This window comes from Colius striatus, chromosome 11, assembly GCF_028858725.1.
Source record: "Colius striatus isolate bColStr4 chromosome 11, bColStr4.1.hap1, whole genome shotgun sequence".
NCBI lineage: Eukaryota > Metazoa > Chordata > Aves > Coliiformes > Coliidae > Colius > Colius striatus.
The window spans coordinates 6530434-6548758 of NC_084769.1; positions in this window are offsets into that span (position 1 = coordinate 6530434).

Genomic DNA, 18325 nt, shown 5'->3' on the forward strand with positions numbered 1-18325 from the left:
GGCAGAATGTAACCATAACAGATGGAACTTGGGTTGAATTCGTTTAAGATGACACCTTTTCCTTGCAAAAATAACATTTTAAAGTATCCTGTCCTCTTAGTTCAACACTGTTAACTTGTGCAATGGGCACGTACCTTGCAAATCTCTATCAATTAAAATCTACTTTAAACCACAGCAGTTGTGAGCGACTCAATTAGCATTTTACTTCCTCATTACTCAAATGCACTACCTGTATCTTAGTTTATTATTCACATACATACTCTGAAATCTTGTTTATTCCCTTTGGAAATTGTCACTTTCACTGAGATAAACTCATCTATGATAGATAACAGCTCTGTTAGCATTTAGTAATCCAGATCAGATTATTAGATTAGGACTGAACGTGCATTAGTATAATAAGACAGAAATCTATTCCAAATAGAGTGCAAACAAGCCCTACTTTACAAAACAAATGAATGCAAGTCATCTTTGAGTGCACTGTTCAGTAAAAAACAAAGATGTTCTGCTGAGAAAGCCTGGAGGAGAATGTGATTTACGGAGTGGGCAGAGGTCCAGAAAGCATTACATCTTACTCATCCTTTCCTCCTTTCCTTATAATAAAATCGTCCGAAAAAGACAACATTCACATATACATGCATTATAAATGAAAAGAAACCATCTGAATGTTTGCTATCATGCTGTAAAAAGATCTTATTCTGCTTTAGAATCACAGAATGGTAGGGGTTGGAAGGGACCTTTAGAGATCATCTAATCCAACCCCGCTGCAGAAGCAGGTTCACCTAGATCAGGTTGCATAGGAACGTGTCCAGGTGGGTCTTGAAGACCTCCAAGGAAGGAGGCTCCACAGCCTCCATGGGCAGCCTGTTCCACTGCTCCATCATCCTCAAAGTACTTTTCTTATATTTAAACAGATCTGTTTGTGTTCCAGCTTCATCTCATTACCCCTTGACCTGTTGCTAGATACCATAGAAAAAAGTGCTGCCCCAACCTCCTGACATCCATCATTTAGATATTTGTATACATTAATGAGATCCTCCCTCAGTCTCCTCTTTTCTAGACTAAGTATAAGACTATAAGTCTATAGTCTAAGACTATAGTATATTTGGACACAGTATATAAACAGTGCTCCAACTTGTTCTGTTTTCTGGAATCTTTCATATATTTACATAACAAAAAGGCATGAATCTTACTCTAAGCCTTTCCCCCCCACACACTTACTGTTTCTAGGGTCTTTTGCTTTGAGATTCTTCTGTTCCATTCTATAATCTCTTCTATCCCAAAGAGACTCCACCTCTTCATCCTTGCTCAAATTAATAGGGCTCAGAGGATTTAACAGATGATTCTTTGTATCCAGGAAGGGCTCAACAGTTTCAAAATGTGATGACACCAAAATGCAATTTTCCAGTTTAACTCCTAGATCCATTTTTCATTTGCACAAACTACCCAAAAAGACTTCAGAGTGGTAGTGTCTTGGGCATGCAGGCTGGAAGACAGCCACAGCATGTTTTTGCACACCTTCAAGCAAGAGAGCATGACTGTGAAATGTCTGCTCTGTGGTCTAGATGTGTCTTCTGACCACATAAATCAGGCATAACACCAAACATTTCTTCAATTAATGTCTTCATTTGATGACAGATGAAGACTGAAGGTAGCGAGAGAAATGGAGGTTTTGTTCTGAATTTCTGCGGTGTCACTTCTCCCAGTTAAAAGTTAGGGAAATCCTTTGCAGCTACCACTACCTGAGCAGCTTCCTTTCAAGTAAGCAGTTTGTCTGAAGAGATCAGAATTGCCTTCATGAGACAGAAAAAACAAACACTGTAGAAGTGGAAGTCAGCATTGACAGAAATGCTTTCCCACCCTCCTGCTCTTTCTCTCTATATGTCATCATGCAGACCTGGAATACAGATCTGAAGGGAAGTGGAAAAGCTTGAACATCTCAGGCTTTGATCAGGCAACTATATATTTTTGAACACCTGGCAAGCATTTATATAAACAGGAGCTGATGGCATGTCTACCTTGTAGCCAAGGCACACAAACTAGCATCCATCTAGCTGTTTTGTAAACCCTTGCTGGCTATTCCAGTGGCAAAAAAGGCTCAGTACAGACTGCAAAATCCACCAAAGAGCAAGATAAAGTAGCCTGCGTGGAGCTGCATTGTCTCTTGAAACCACTACCAAGGCCCTGTGAGGACTTCCAGGCTGAGCTTCCAGAGTTCAGACTCATTCATATGTTTCACCCTGTGCTGAAAACAGGAGGCTTACAGAACTGATGCAACTTCAGTGCAAAGCTATTCTTAATTTTCTCAGAATTCTTGCTAGCCAACCAGACCACTTTTCTAATTTTAATGCATTTTATAGAACTCTGTGTGTTTTACAGCTTTATTCAGATGGGTCAGAATCTTCTACTCTTCTACTTGCAATTCTGCTGGACTCTTCAAGGGAATTGAAACCTGACTCAAAAAAATATAGCTCTACTGCCAATTAAATATTGTGAAAACATAGGTTAATCTCAATGGACTTCCAAGTTGACAAAGTCATTGTTTAATATGTTGAGATATAAAGCTGAAAGAAATTTGATAACAGCAATAAGGCAGTTCCAAGAATATCGTTACCATGAAATAATTACATCCCAACAGGATTAGAGGTAATCAGCCACACTGTGTCTCAGTACACCTCAGGGGGTGATTATCTTACCATAACAACACCACCCATTGTGTTTCATTGCTTAAATGTGTTCTGATAAAATAACATAGCTTTAAAGTTTGTGTAGCTGTTTTTGTCAGCAGAGAAAAATTATAGCCATAGTATATTTTATTTTCCCTGTAACTTTATGTTTTAAAAGATTCCAATCCCGTTGGAAATTTACAAGCATAGTCATTACAAAAGTAGGTTCAAGCATTTAGATTGCAATATCAAGAATCAAAATTAGGTCATTCCTGTTTGTTTTGGCAGGCTGTACTTTTTTTTCACGCTGCTAGGACTTTGTGTCACCAGTTTAATGTTATTTCAATATGGAATTTTGCTTAATGTGTTTATGAAAGAAAATAAAGGACTGTTTCAGGGAAGATTATGAGCCACATAGAATATTATTTATTTGCTTAAATGACAAAAAAAATATAAAGTAATAAATCTTAGTCTCTCAAGTAAATGAAACCATTATGCCTGATTGAATGTATTTGTTTATACTAATAAAAATTAATACCTCCACAGGTATTACTTTGCCATTGTTGTTATGGGCTGCCAGTATGTTAGGTAAATATAAAATCAAATGAAAATGACATAAACAGGAGCTTTGTATTCTGTACAAGTATTTTATACATTGTAGCACTACAGCAACATATGGAGTCTTCTGTGTTGTCTTAAATACGTACATGACGCATATTTGAGGTCAGTTCAGGTCAGCTTTAATGGTGGCACATTACAGGTGCCACACTGGGCTGCTGATCTGTCAAATGCAGGAGCTCACATACAGTAATCACAGGTAAGTGATATTGTCTATCAATCACTCATCATTAGAGAGAGATCTGGTGGTGACAGGTCGCTCGTTCTGCAGATATCCATGTGATTCGTGTGATCAAACCAGCTTGTCCCAGTTCCTTTATTACCTGAATATGACATTGGCAGTTTAAACTGAAGAAAAAATTTATTCTGAGCACATAAGAAGCCTTGGAATTGTAGAGGCACACCGAGTGCAAACAATAAATTACAAATGAAGAGAGATTTATCAAGAGCAGCTGCTACTTAGAGAAAGATCATGCTTTGGTCTTCTTGACCTTTCTGAAGACTTGCTTTCTGGATTATTAGTAAGAACTTTAAAGACTATTATAAATGGTTGACTCAGCTATTCTAGAAAAGAATTATGCAGACTATAAAGGGAACTTTGCCGACCTCATATACTACCATCTTCTGAATGACTGTTTTGCTTTGAATTAAAAGTCCAAGGGAAAGGAAAATGGTTATCTTCATGACTGCTTTAAGGAATTTTAAACCCATAACTGAAAAAAAAAATTAAAATAAATCAAAATTTGCATTTTTATAGCACATTACTCAAGAATCCCAACACCCAGCTAATGCACGGGATCCCTGTCTTACAGGTAACAAAACTGAGGCACAGAGGCAGTAAAGAACAAGTCCACCTAGAACACTTTCTTTTACAAAGAGAAGCTTCTTCCATTAATGCATCCCAAAACTATATTCTATTAGTAACTGCTACACCATGCCATTTGACACTCATTTCCACTAAAATTTGTCTTTCAAAACCACCAGCATTTCAGGAAGCCAAACTGAGAATAACTAATGAAACCATCCTTCTCCTTCATGGCACTATCTTCATTCTTAGGGCCCCTCTGAATTCATCTATTTTCTGTTCATACTGAGAACATCTAAATGAAGGTGCTAATGCTGCGTGTTTGAAGAAAATCAAAGCTGAAATCAAAGAACAAAATGTCTCACTGTGAAGGCATCTTTCAATTTGTGCTGTGCCATTTTGCAGACAAAGAAATAAAAGCATCTGCACTATCAATAGGGCTTTGTTTTAACTCTGCATCACAGAGACTTGTAAATCTACTTTCATAACCGCTCCAAAAATTCTTCTACAGTCAGCCAAAATCAATGATCATATTTGATGCTTCTAACAGATTAGTTTTTTTAATTCTGAGAATGGTTTTGAGAGACAACCACTGCTATTTCAATCTCACTGTAGAACTAGTATATAGGTACGAAATGAAGAGAACATTTTGCTGTTCCTGGTTGGTTTTTTCCCAATACCTGTAACTGCAACAGCATCGGAAATCAACAGCTATTTTGGGCATTGTATGCTTTTCATCAAATTGCAGTCAGTAGAAATACTTTCCCTAGTGATCTTCAAAACTCTGATATACATGTCATAAAAATCTATTCAGAATTCAATATCCACATTAGTACTGGTGCCATTGGGGAATACATCATTTCAACAAGGACTCAAAACGCTTACATAAAGGACGACTGGACGAGAAAGATTTCCTTTCCTTTCTAGTTAGGCACAACAGGACTGATCTTTGTCTGCTACATATCTCCTTGCAACAGGCACACTGCCAAAATGACAAAACCCCAAATCTAACAAAGAAAAGGCAAAATAATAATAATAACTTAAAAAGGCAATGTAGTTTAGCTACTTAGAAATCCTTCACAAGGACTGGAAATCCTGGGTACCCAAAACCAAAATGGGTGGCTGGGAGGGCTCTGAACCCCAGCCACTTCTAGGTTTCATAAATTCTTTCTTTAAGAGCCACAAAGCTATCTCAAAAATGAACTACAGAAAATAGCACAGGGTCAAAATCTGCTGTTGTAGGTAACCACAAGGCATAAGCTTTTTCATGAACCAACCAACTTGTCTTACATTGATTGTGGTCCTTTCCTTCACTGGTCCTGCTGGAGTGTTCTACTATTGCTATTACCTATATTCAGGGTATTACACTGATCCTTCTTTGTTTTAACAATACTTCTAGTCTTTGGGTATGCCAACTACAATAATTTTAAGATGTCCCTTAGAATGAGAGATTCTTACAGCTCTGATAGTTCACTTTGCAGAACCAAGCTCCAGCCTCTCTTCTTTCCACATAAGAGGTGCATAAATTTCCCTGTTACTCTTCTACCTCACCTGTTTCTGATGTCCCTCACAATGTTTCCATTTCCTTCTTTACTCTTTTCCTCAAGTTATTACTATGCAGTAGTCCCCCACTCTGTTCAAACCTGAGAGAGTTCCAGCATTGCTAGCCTCATTGCTTCTCAGATGATAAATTTCTGAGTTTGATGACCTTCTTGTCTACGACAGCTGATTAGATTTGTTCTTTTCCACTTTCAAACTAGACCGAGTTCAATCTAGCTATTAGGTACCATTAACTTAGTCTCAATGTAGTCTCTAAAACTTGAATTGTTTCATTTGTGAATGACTCCCTCTTGCAATCGGCTTTCCACTTTAATTTTTGTCTTCCTTTGATTCTCCTGTGACCCTGTCACTTCCTGATTTTCATTCCTTCTTCACTTCTTAAATGAGCCTGCTTATATCTCTTCCAACTTTCTGGGTGGTTCCACAGAGTTGCATTCACTGCCACCATTTTGCTTCTATCTATTTGGATAAGTGCCATCCAAAATACAAACTCAGTAACTGCCTTCAGGCTAATGCTTCGCAGAACTACTTTTCCACTTAGATAGGTCTACCTAGTCACACTGTCCCTCTTGTCCACTCCTTGGCACCCTCTACATGCCAAGCAGTCAGACAAAGGCCAAGAAAGTTTTCAAATCAATTCCAGAGGACCCTCACTTCCAATACAGATACAAGCAGTATCCCCACGTGCTCCTCACATGTGCATCATCTTTGACTGAAACCTTACTCTGGCTTCTCACATCCACACTGATTGCAGGAGGTCCTTTCTCTTTTCTGAAGGCTTTCTTGTGTATCCACATGACCAGGCTTTCATCTTGGATCCCAACTGTTGAATAAAATAAGATGGTTCTCTGGACCAGTATAACTCTTCATATTACCATTATCTGAAGATGAGAAGCATCAACTTCAGACAGTACTCTTAGTGGAGAAGAGATACACAGTTCTTTAAGGTCTGTTTGTATATCATGCAGCTTGTCAGATTAACAGATGCCCCAGACACCCCAATGTTTTCTCTGCTGAAATATGGAAGCTGCATCTTGTTACCAGAACTTTATTTCAGACTTTTCTCTCTTGATAGGTATTTCTTCATATGATGCAAAAGAAATGAAGCTTTAAGAGTGAGAACACACAGACTCCCTAAATTCAAAAGCTTCCCAAAAGACTCTACAAGTGTAAATAGCAATAGTGGCTACTTTTTTTTCCCTCCTCATTTCATCCAGCATGAGTCTCTTTCCAGTGCTAGCTGTCTATATTTTATCTCTCAAAATCAAATAAAAAACAACCCATCTTGTTTTGGAAGAAAGAAGCACTTAGAATTGCTGTTAACAGTTCTTCAATATTCTAATAAACTTAATAAGCTCCCACGATGCTTCTTACAATGTCGAGAAAACTTCCAAAATATTAAAGTGACTGTGTTTACTCCAGCAGGAAGGAGCATTCCAGATGACTGGTGCAATACATTAATATTACACATATTCTCTTCATACTGGAAAGGAACTCACTAGAGGAAACAATTATTCACTTTGAAGCCTTTTAATATTTTTGAACGTGACTCAATTACAATATTCTGCCTGTATATTTATTTTTGGTTTCACCTGAAACATCACTTGATTGATGATGAAACCATATTTTCTCACCCAGTTCTAATTTCATTCATATCACACTTAGTTTCTTTATAATTTAGTGACAGTTGCATTTTGACTGTGTTTCCCTAGCACCTAAACTAGCCCCACAAGCTAACAAAGTCCCCTGACTCTGCTGAGAGTTGTGAGAGAAAGAACACTTATGAGCAAGTTACAGAAATTATTAAAGCAGAAATATCCTCATATCCTGTTTTCAAAAATAGCCTTAATTATAACCCACGTGACATACACAACTTCATAATGTATGCATGAGTAATTCCATCTCTTAAATGCTCATGACATACATAACATTACATATGTAATATGTATTATATTCATTACATATCATAGTCTGGAGTATTCCTAGCATTACAGAAGTAATTATTTGAGGTAAGATTTCAGCTGAAGGTAGCTGGTTGTCTCTATCAGAGCAACAGATGGGGCTTGGCAAGGCTTGGTATATGCTCCACTCCCAGTTCTGCCAGTGGCTTGCAAGTTGATTTCATCAGTAAATCACCTCAGTCCTACAATTCTCTCTTTCCCATCTTTTAAAAGGAAACATATAACAGCCCTCTCTTTAAGGTATTTTGAAATCTAATGATTATGCAAGTGAATTTTTCACGTATCAATCTTGTTATTAATTGAATGTCTGAAGGCTAAGTGAATTTGCATAAACAGCTGTTTATTGAATTTAACTGAATCAGAATCAAGTACTTACCTCAGTTACACTTTTAAATAACTTTTAGAGAGGTAAATTGTTTTAAGGCTGAATTTTTCAGGTGAATAAGTAGATCACATTGCTAATATGAATTACTATAAATGGGCTGATTCCTCAAAATATGCAGAAATAAGGGAAATTAGAAAGATTAAATGAGCACATTAGCAGTAACAAGAGACTTCCATTTACAGACTAATTGGGACATAGAAAAAAAAAACAACCCACAACAACATTAAAAGGACCAGTCTGTAGAATGATTTCTTACTAACAAGGAATCTCAAACGAAGCTACAGCACGGAAAGGCTAAAAATGGGCTCCCGTAACATGATCACACACACCTCAATACCTGATCTAGGTGGACCTAGGTTTGCAACCTGATCTAGGTGGACCTACTTCTGCAGGGGATGTGGACTGGATGATCTCTAAAGGTCCCTTCCAACCCTACCATTCTATGATTGTATGATTCTATGAATACCACAAGGTAACCCACGGACCTCTGCCACATTGGTTGTGAGCCAAGGGCCTGATCACATGGAGTAGTTCACAGGTTGCTGTAGTTTTGCTCGTGATTAGGAGATCTAATGCAAGAAATACTGTGCTTTACTGGCTCAAGACTCAACAAGTCTTCTAGAAACCTCCTTACTCTCAGGGAGCAGAGCTGCAGCAGGAAAGGAGGCCATCCACAACAGGAAGGGCAGCCATCCACTGACTCTTGTCAGTCTCAACCATCAGCAAAACCTGAGGAATCACCATTATCCTCTCCACATATGCTATTTTCTCCTCTGCACTTTTTATGTTATAGCAACACTAGCACCTCCTTTTCAGACATCAACCACAAGCACATAACATTACCAGATTTAATGAATCTTCAGGAACAATTAAGTTTAGTTAGGAAGTGTGCTACATCTCACATGCTACAAATACAGGGACACATCATTTGTAGTATAATCATGCCAGATGGATCTCACTGTGGCATAGAACTCAGGTTTCCCACTATGATCTCATGTATCAGAAATTAATGAAAACAACCTGGAAATATAATTAGTTAGCTAATAGCCTATTTGGTGATGAATTTACTGATAACTCAATTGTAAGGATATACATTTGTACAAAAAAAGCATTGCTACTTGAACAGACCACATTCATTGCATCCCTCAGCCAAATAACATGTAATAGCAGATTAGAGTTTGAAACCTTCAAATTCTAGCAGACTGTTCTTTTATAATGTGCAAAAACAAAATGTGTGGGGGGAAGAGAGATAGAAAAGACAGCTGGAGGACCAAGTCAAATGCTTATTCACACTGTCCATCAACGTGGAAATGTTAGACCAGAAAAAATTTGCCAAATGCACAAGTGAGGAAAAATGAGAGAAGTGGAAATCCATTTTTAAAATGTATGATCACATATTCTTCTGCTGCTAAACTGGGTCTATTCCTATGAGGTATTTCTTCTGAAATTAGCTAAAACATCAGTCCTTTCTAACAGCAAAACTGTATCTTTTTTTTCCTGTGCTTCAATTTCATAATCTTCTAAAACTCTTGAAGGAAGAGATTATAGATCATCATTAATTCAAAGCCAGAATTTTTTTATATTTCCATCTGCTTCTACCACACTCATTTTATGAAAAGAGTCATTTTAATTGCATCTCCTGCCTTTAATTTTACTATTTACTTCTCCAAAACAAACTGGGGGGGGAAAAATAAGAAAAAGAAATATTCCATAAAATTCTTATTTAAGAAAAGTGCCTGAAGCTCCAAAGAACCATGCTTGAGAACTCACATGAAGGATGAGTGTGCATTTAGGTCGCTGCAACTGCAGATAGGGAGAGGAGGTGGCAGCTCCAGTTTCCTCTCTGACCTTGGGCAAGTCACTCACATGTCTGAACGCTTCGGTTCCTCTCATTCATAAAAAGAGGGTGATAATAATTTGTTAAATACAGCCTTTTCTACATCTGACTTTTTAATCTCAACGAATTACTAACTTAGTATAAGCTTATACAGCATCCAGCACAGTGCAGGCTCAACCTCAGTCTAGTTCTGCATTTATTACTGCACTACAACAGTGATTTTTAAGAATTGAAGGAGAAAAAAAGGGTTGTCATGCCTCAAAATAATGTAATGGAATGATGTGCTCAGGAATAAACACAATCATCTTTCACAAAGCTATGAAAACACACATCATACACATGCATAAGCATGCACAGCACATGAAGGTGTGACATCATCTGCCCAGAAATTTGAGCAAGTGGGTAAGAAATTTTAACTGTCATTAACTAATTATCAGTATACCTTTAGGGAGCTGAAACTCTGGGCCCCTCAGCAAAAGAGGGACAGGGAAGTGGTGGAGAGAGTCCAGCACAGGGCCACCAAGATGATCAGGGGTATAGAACATCTTTCATACAAGGAAAGGCTGCGGGAACTGGGGCTGTTTAGTCTGGAGAAGAGGAGACTGAGGGGGGATCTTATTAACATTTATAAATATCTAAAGGGTGGGTGTCAGGAGGTTGGGACATCCCTTTTTTCTATGGCAACAGGACAAGGGGTAATGGGATGCAGCTGGAACACAAAAAGTTCCACTTAAACATAAGAAAAAACTATTTCAGTGTTCAGGTGAGGGAGCCCTGGCATAGGCTGCCCAGAGGGGTTGTGGAGGCTCCTTCCTTGAAGGTCTTCAAGACCCTCCTGGACATGTTCCTGTGTGACCTGATCTAGGTGACCCTGCTTCTGCAGGGGGGTTGGACTACATGATCTCTAGAGGTCCCTTCCAACCACTACCATTCTATGATTCTATGAAACAAGTCAGGTGTAAGTCGATGAGTAACAGCAGCTAACGTGGAACCTCAAAAAATAGATTAAATTCTGCAACTACATTAAAACTCCCTGAGCTCCAGGGAATATATGCTAAAAGTATAAATCCTAGCATTATTTCATTAAGGCTACAGACACAGCTTTTTTAATGTGAAAGGGAATTGTCAGGATATGCTGTACAACTTCCCTTTTTAAAGGAAGTTTAACAGAAGAATCCGTATTTTTTTCATATTGACAGATCTGAACTGCCACACTTTTATACAGAGATTGTAGATAAATAGAGATAGTCTAACACAGTTGTCCAATGGCTTGAATAACTTAGTGACTTAGTAGAGAAATATGGCTGATATTCTTTAAGAAGTAATAAAGAAGCAAACTCCTTGAGGCATAAAGAAGTTCTAACAGGAGCAGAGAATGAAAATGCTACAGAGGATCTGTGACCTCCTATGACAGTTCCTGTGTGACCTACTCTAGGTGGCCCTGCTCTACCAGGGGAGTTGGACTGGATGACCTTTCAAGGTCCCTTCCAACCCTTAAGATTCTGTGATTTTGTGATATAACAAATGACCAAGCAACTTGAACCATGGAAGACCAAGGCAGGAAGGGATTTAAGACAAGATATCATTTTTTTTCCTTGAAGATTGCAAAAAAGCATATGATAAACAAATGAAATGGCCTGCAATGTGAACAAGCAGTAAACATTATGAATTTTTAAAATGTATTTGAAGGATAAAAAACCTGCATGAGAACAGAGAAAGCAGAATGGCTAATTAAAACCAGCAAGCAAATGTAGTCTCTCCAGACTGTTTCCTCAGCTGCATCTCAGACACCCCATGTCCCTGTATCTAGTACAGCAGGCAGGTTGGTTGACATCATCAAGTCAGAATGTTCTTTATACTGGTAACACAGGGTGCATTTATATTAGACTTCAGTGTTTACACACTGCAGTCTTCCATTACAAATCAGCTTAAAAATACCATTCAGTCATGCTATACACATACCAGTATTCCCTCTAATCTCTGCAATGCATACAGTAGCTTTCCACGAGTTACTGAAGTTTAATTTTCTGTCTAGTGCCACACACCAATCATCTAGTTATAAAAAGATTTCCCGTTGTATTTTTCTAGGAACTAATTATTTTGTACCTAGTTGGAAAGTGGAAACAGCCAGCATGGGTAAGCTTGCAGAAATATTTTCCAGAACAATGGGAAATTTTTCATTCACAAATAAGTTGTCAACAATCCACCAAAATGAGGGAAATTTGCCATTCTTTCCTCTAAGAGGAAGAGGTTTGCCATTCATCAATTTGAACAAAAAGAACAAAATTTAAAATCCCAACTCTACCATGTCCTTCTTTTTCTTAAGGAAGGAATTCAACTGTACAGCCTGACACTGTTCAGTTGGCATGAACATCATAAGTACACTTGTAATATTTATATAAGTTCATCCTTTTACAGTCCCAAGTATCTGAATTTTGGTGACTCTGAATTTGAACCGATCATCAAAGAATTCAATTAGGAAAAAAGGAATGGTAATTTTGCTTCTGGCATTCACTCTGGATTTAGTTCCCTGCATTCACTAGACCACAAATGACTATCTAAAATGGCTGAGGTTTGATCATAATAAAAAGAGAGGGGTAAAAAAAAAATCTTTCTGTTCTGTTCCCATTAAGCAACCTCAATTTTGCAGGATGTAACACTGAAGTTTGCACATTACGTTCCTGGAAGCTCAATTTTCTTTTAGAAGGGGAGGGGTGAGGAGGAAAGTAGGAAAGTGGTTTTCCCTTGGAAAAGAAATAACCAAATGACAGCACCATGTACAAATACATGCTACAAAATGTAATTTCTTTGGTGGCTTGACTACTGGAAAAAAGGGAGGTCAAAGATGCTATTAAAGAAGAAGAGGATCTATCTTAGGCCATTTAAATAATAACGCTCGATTGCTTCATGTGGTGTATTTCCTGCTGGCTCATTCAAAAGAGCTCGAAGTAATGAGATTTTCAGAGTTATCTTTTGACGAGTGTTCAGTAATCTAATGGCTGAATCCAGACCTGAGTGAAGGTCCTGCAAAGCCTCATACACTCCCTGAAATAAAAGTGAACTGGGAAGTGCAAGACTTTACAGAATTGTCTCTTTACATCACATTCCCAATTAAAAGGGAAGAAGCCTCAAAAGAGTGACAAAGGAGAGAATGTAAAAGCAGTGAATTAATTAATGCTCAGTTCTCTTTTTCTCTGGAGATGGAGGTATGCCACAAATGCAAACCATCTTAAGTAGTACATACGAGGGGAAAAGATTTTGGATGGCTGGGAAAGAGTCATGTGAGATCAGAGGAAACAGGCAAAGAAAAGATCATGATTCAACATATCCATGTTTAGTAACTGGAGAAGCTAAGGTTGAAAATGGTGGCCTGACCAGCCTGAGGCCAGCAGAATTATAAACACAGTGTGGGAAGTCTAGCACACCAGAAAGAATTCCAGGCTGTCTTCTGGCACACTGCTTCTCCTCTTCTCACTGCTGAGATGAGCAGCTTTAATCCAAGCTAAATTCAAGAAGAAATGGAATCTCTCACAAGCTTACTGGACAGACAACTGAAAGTCTTTTATTTGCTGAAAAAAAAGGAGGAAATCTGGCACGCTAGTACTTTTTGTGTGTTACTGGAGTATGGAGAAATATGACCTGAGAAATTTGTATCTGACCCAGAGGAAGGATGCCTTCAAAATTACTGATGCCTGTAGTTAGGCATCTTTAGCATTTTCTATTCAAGGTCCAGTTTTCACTTGCAAATCAATCTCTCTCAGTGTAACGACTGAGATTTTCCAAATGGGACGTTTAATTATGGGTGTTGATTTAGTTTTGGATGGCAGCTGAACCATTTTTTGGAACAAGGTCTGGTGAAATTACGCTTTGTGCATGTTAACATTTGGGACAGTCTTATCTAGCACTTTCATGCTCAGAAGCAGAGGCCTGAATTTTTAACAGGGGACAAATGGCACGGAAGGAAAATCCTGTTGCCATTACGTTAAACTATTCAAATCTACTCACATTTTCAGTCTCTGAAAATATTTGCTCGGTTAGAATGTTCTAACTGAGAATATATGTGAATGTATGTGATGACAGCTCCTTCAGTCTGAGTGGACTTTGCAGGAATCTGATACACAGAGCACCTTGACCACTCTTGAGCAAACTCTGAGCCACCCCAGCACAGTAAGAACTTGATGCATTCTTCCGTGCAGCTATTCCTTTGAGAAGACAAATACTTGTGTCAATGAGCATTGCACAGTTGGATGGAAAGCAGTCAGTTTACCTCTTGTCTAGAATTACTGTTTCCACCTTGTTCAAGGGGAAAAAAATGTCAAAGCCAACCTGGGTTGGGATGCAGTTGAGTGAAATTATATATATATGTTTTATATGTATATTTACATATTATTTTTAATATATGCTGTACAGAGAGAGAAATACTTTTGAGAATTCCATTACTAGAAACTTTGTCAAAAGACATTTTTAGGGTTGTAAAAATCAAGTTCTCTGAAGTGGCAAAGTGAGAACTGCACTTAGAGGCTTAGTTTAGCTCCCTTAGACATATAGCTCCTGACACAACTTCTATGTACACAGCTGTATTCGTTTTTAAAGACAGGAGATCCACCTCATTCAGAAGATGAAGTCATGAATCCAAGTGTAGACACCTGGGGTTTGATTTGCAGACAAGCCTAACACTCACATCTATGACTGAGATCAAGGAAGAATGTAGCTTGAACATATACCATGCTACAGAAGACACATTACCTCGCAAAACTAGACACCATTCGCTTCAAACTGGGTTTATAATATTAGCACTCACTTTTAATCTATGTCCTAGCTCATATTCACACAGAGGCCAACACTGCCTTGTCTTGCAGGGGTGCCATGGCAATTAATTCACAAACAGTTGCAAATCAGCAAGGTACAGCACTGAAAGCATCACACAAAAGCACTAGGAGACTTTTCTAATTTGTTGATGCAAGGTTTCAGTAGCAGTCAGTCAATAACAGAAGAACAAGGGCTAGAAGAAACACTGAACCACTACTTATTCAGTAGGAGTTCTGTATGCTGAGCAAAGCAAAGGTCATCTGGAACTAGAAAAGGGGTAATTTACATTTTCATTGATAACTTTGAGCCTGGGAATTCTAAGTGCTTGACTTTGTCCTCAGAGATCTGGGGTGTGGTTTTTTTAATAGTATAGGTTTGGGGAAGGTCAGTTGTATGTAAATTAGATTAACTTAACGATACTGGGTGGAATTCAGGCTAGAATGTAGAAAATCCCCTACAACAGGGATGAAATTTAAAGGCTTCCTGGTTGTAATTAAAGGTACGCTAAATTGATACAGAAGCAAATCTGTCTGGAGGGAACATAATGACTGTCCTTGTAATGAGTCAAACCAGGCAGAGAAATCCTCAAACCCATGACATTAAAGTCACCTCTTCACACAGGCAAAATACATATGAAAGGTAACAACATATGATATATGGATTTACCACCTCCATTTTCTTAGTTAACAGTGGTCTACGTATTATTATCACTCAGAAATAATCAGAACTGTTACCACTCCTTCTAGAATGGAAGAGTAAAAGAGTAAAGAATCTATCTTTAGGAGAAAAAAAGTTGTAGAAAAAAAGGTGTGATGTGGGTAACATTTGTCTGAGCATCTCCTACCATGCACAAAGAAAGTCTGCAAAGTATGTCTGGCTGAGAATACACAGCAGCTGCCATTCAAAGCACAGAATCCAAACGGATTTAGACATCTTGCAGGGTTTGCAGATAAGTATCTGAACACTGGATTTCTTGAAGACACACTTCCAGCTCTCCCTACATCCCATTTTAGGTGGCAAAATCATCTTTCTGGGGCTGACTGAGCAGTTTGTTCACGATACTACAGCCTAACAATAACACAGATGAATTGAATCCTCCGTGTTCTGCTAGGTATCAACAAGAGGGAGGAAGTTCCTGGATTTGTAGAAGCAGGCAACTGCCCTTTCTCACATTCTCAAGCACACCCTTGACCTCATCTCTCTTAGCTATCTGCCTGAAGCTGTTTCTGTTTGACATAGGATCCCAGGACCTCTCTGATACAGGTCTATAAAGGATGTGTCCTGCAGCCTGCCAGACTTGATTCCCACCGAGTTTTTCTTGTAGAAGACAAGAGTCACTACCAAAAAGCCACCATGAAGAAAACAAATTCTTCAAAACAAAGTATAGTTTATCTTGTCAAAAGGTATACAGCACTCAGACAAACAGCTTTAAAATGGCAAAGACTAAGGCATATACTGTTACCACTTGGCATCACCTTCAGCCCCCAGGCAGATGGGATTTAACCTTAATCTCCACTGCTCGCTCGCTCGGGTACCTGGTTACAGCTGTGCCAGCCCTTTGCTCTCAGGCAACCTCTAGCAGCCTGTGGCAGCTGCCCATTCCTCTCTCCATCTGGTTAAAGTAGTCCCGTCTTCTACCAGATCGGTGTCTTCTGATCGCCTGCTCTTTCTTACAAAGACAGCCCCACTGCTGCTATTAGGACTCTGCAGCTGTAATTCATGGATATAAACATGACCACTCTGTTCAAGTGTTTCTGGAGTGCCCTTTTTTAGCCCCTTATTTTACACTTCTTGCCTGTTTTTTTTCTCATTACTTTTTTCCTCTATCTGCCTCCTACATATTTCACTTCACATGATGGAACTCGCTCCCAAGAGGCAGACAGACACTATAATCATGCAAAATAGTTCAGAGCTACAGGAATGGATGTACTGGGCAGAGGGAAGATCTTGAATGTATGCCTGCTCCCAGGCAAGGGACAGAAGTAAATCCTGGGAACTGTACAGTCTCTGTATTCAGACTAGGACTATTTCAGCCCCTCTTGCGCCCACAGCTGGAAGCTCTGAACTTTATTACCCATCCTGAGCTCTCCTCCTTCTCCCTCCAGGACACAGAATTCCTCTCAGAAAGTAGATTAGAATGTGTCTTTTAGGAGAAGACATCAATCTTATCCCTTCCCCCATGGTGTTCACCCTACTGTACCTTCCCAGAGGAACCCTAAGAAAGTGCCATTCTCTCTCCTGCAGAAACCTGTAACTGTACTGTAAATGTTCAATAGAGAGCTGAAAAGGGAAAGCAACAAAAACCCCAAGACACACAGCACTACTCAAGAGCTATTGGTCATGAAACAATATGCTTAAAGACCATCAAATGAATTACTCTAATAGTTTTTCACAGCATCTCGTCTACACTTTGATTTTCAGATTCAGCATTTAGCGATGTTTTCTCCTGTGTTAGCCAAGTCTTCTCTTATAAAGTCATCTTCACTTTCTCACAACCCAAGGGAGAGGAGTTAACTAAGATTAAATGAAATACCATGGCATTTTCCCATCTTTCTCAAATGCTGGGAGTGTGAAAGTCAGGAGAACAAGCTGTAAACAGCAGATATCATGGTAGGTGGGAAAATGCGAGGAGGTGGGAGTGACTGGATGAACCCTCCATTGCTGATTGAGCAGGACAGTACATTTAGATTCAATTAATTTTCAGCGTTGAAATGATGTTGCAGTAGCGATGCTGAGAAGAAAATATTTATAGCAATAAAATGAAATTCTAAAGAAACTGGCAGTACATCAGAAGACAGCACGTTGACACTACTTATGTTAATTTCTCCAGGTCTCATCCCTGTCTGCATTATTGTTGACACCTCATGTAACCAAGCAAATAACTCTCAAAGAGCCAGGGAGTGAAAATAAATGATTGCAGCTGCCATTAGGCTCCTATATAGTGTAGTAAGCAAACGTACCAACTCATTATGACCTTGATCTAACAACCCCAGTAGTCAGCTCAAAGGCTCATCGAGTACTACCATTTTAAATGTTATTTCACAGAGAATGTTTGTAGAAAGTTACATTGCTCTTACCAGTTTTCAATTATAACAAGCAAAAGACTATGGCAGAGGACAGTGGGAAAACAAAAATAAGAACAATAAAGGAAATGAGAGGCAAGTGAATCAAAAACAATAAGGAAACCTCTTCCAAATCAGGTGTGTTTTCAAAACTATTTAGCAGGACACAGACAGTAGGGGACACTTACCTGGGTCACCTTAGCATTACGTTAGCAAACATCCCTTCTAACTTCAGCACTGCAGAACCTGACTCTCCAAGCCTACTGTCATGCATGTAAATAACTTTAAATAAATCACAGTAAAGTCCTGTCAGCTTGCAATTCATTCACTCTGATGCAGCTTCCTTTCCACAGGGAAAGAGGACACACTGAGTCATAAACTCTCATTTACTCAAAGCAATGAAAGCCAAATTTGGGCAATTGAAGTCAACAGGAAAATTCCCACCAGCTTCTATGGACTTTGAATCCTACACTAAGTTCTCAATAGGCATTTGCCTTGGCTTTGATTCAGCTGTTACCCTCCTCCCCTTCAGGTGCAGTTGCCATTTGGTCAAATTTACTGGTGTCAGATTCAGGAGATAGATGGGATTTGGTTGTGTGGCTGCCCCTGTTACATTTTCATGTTA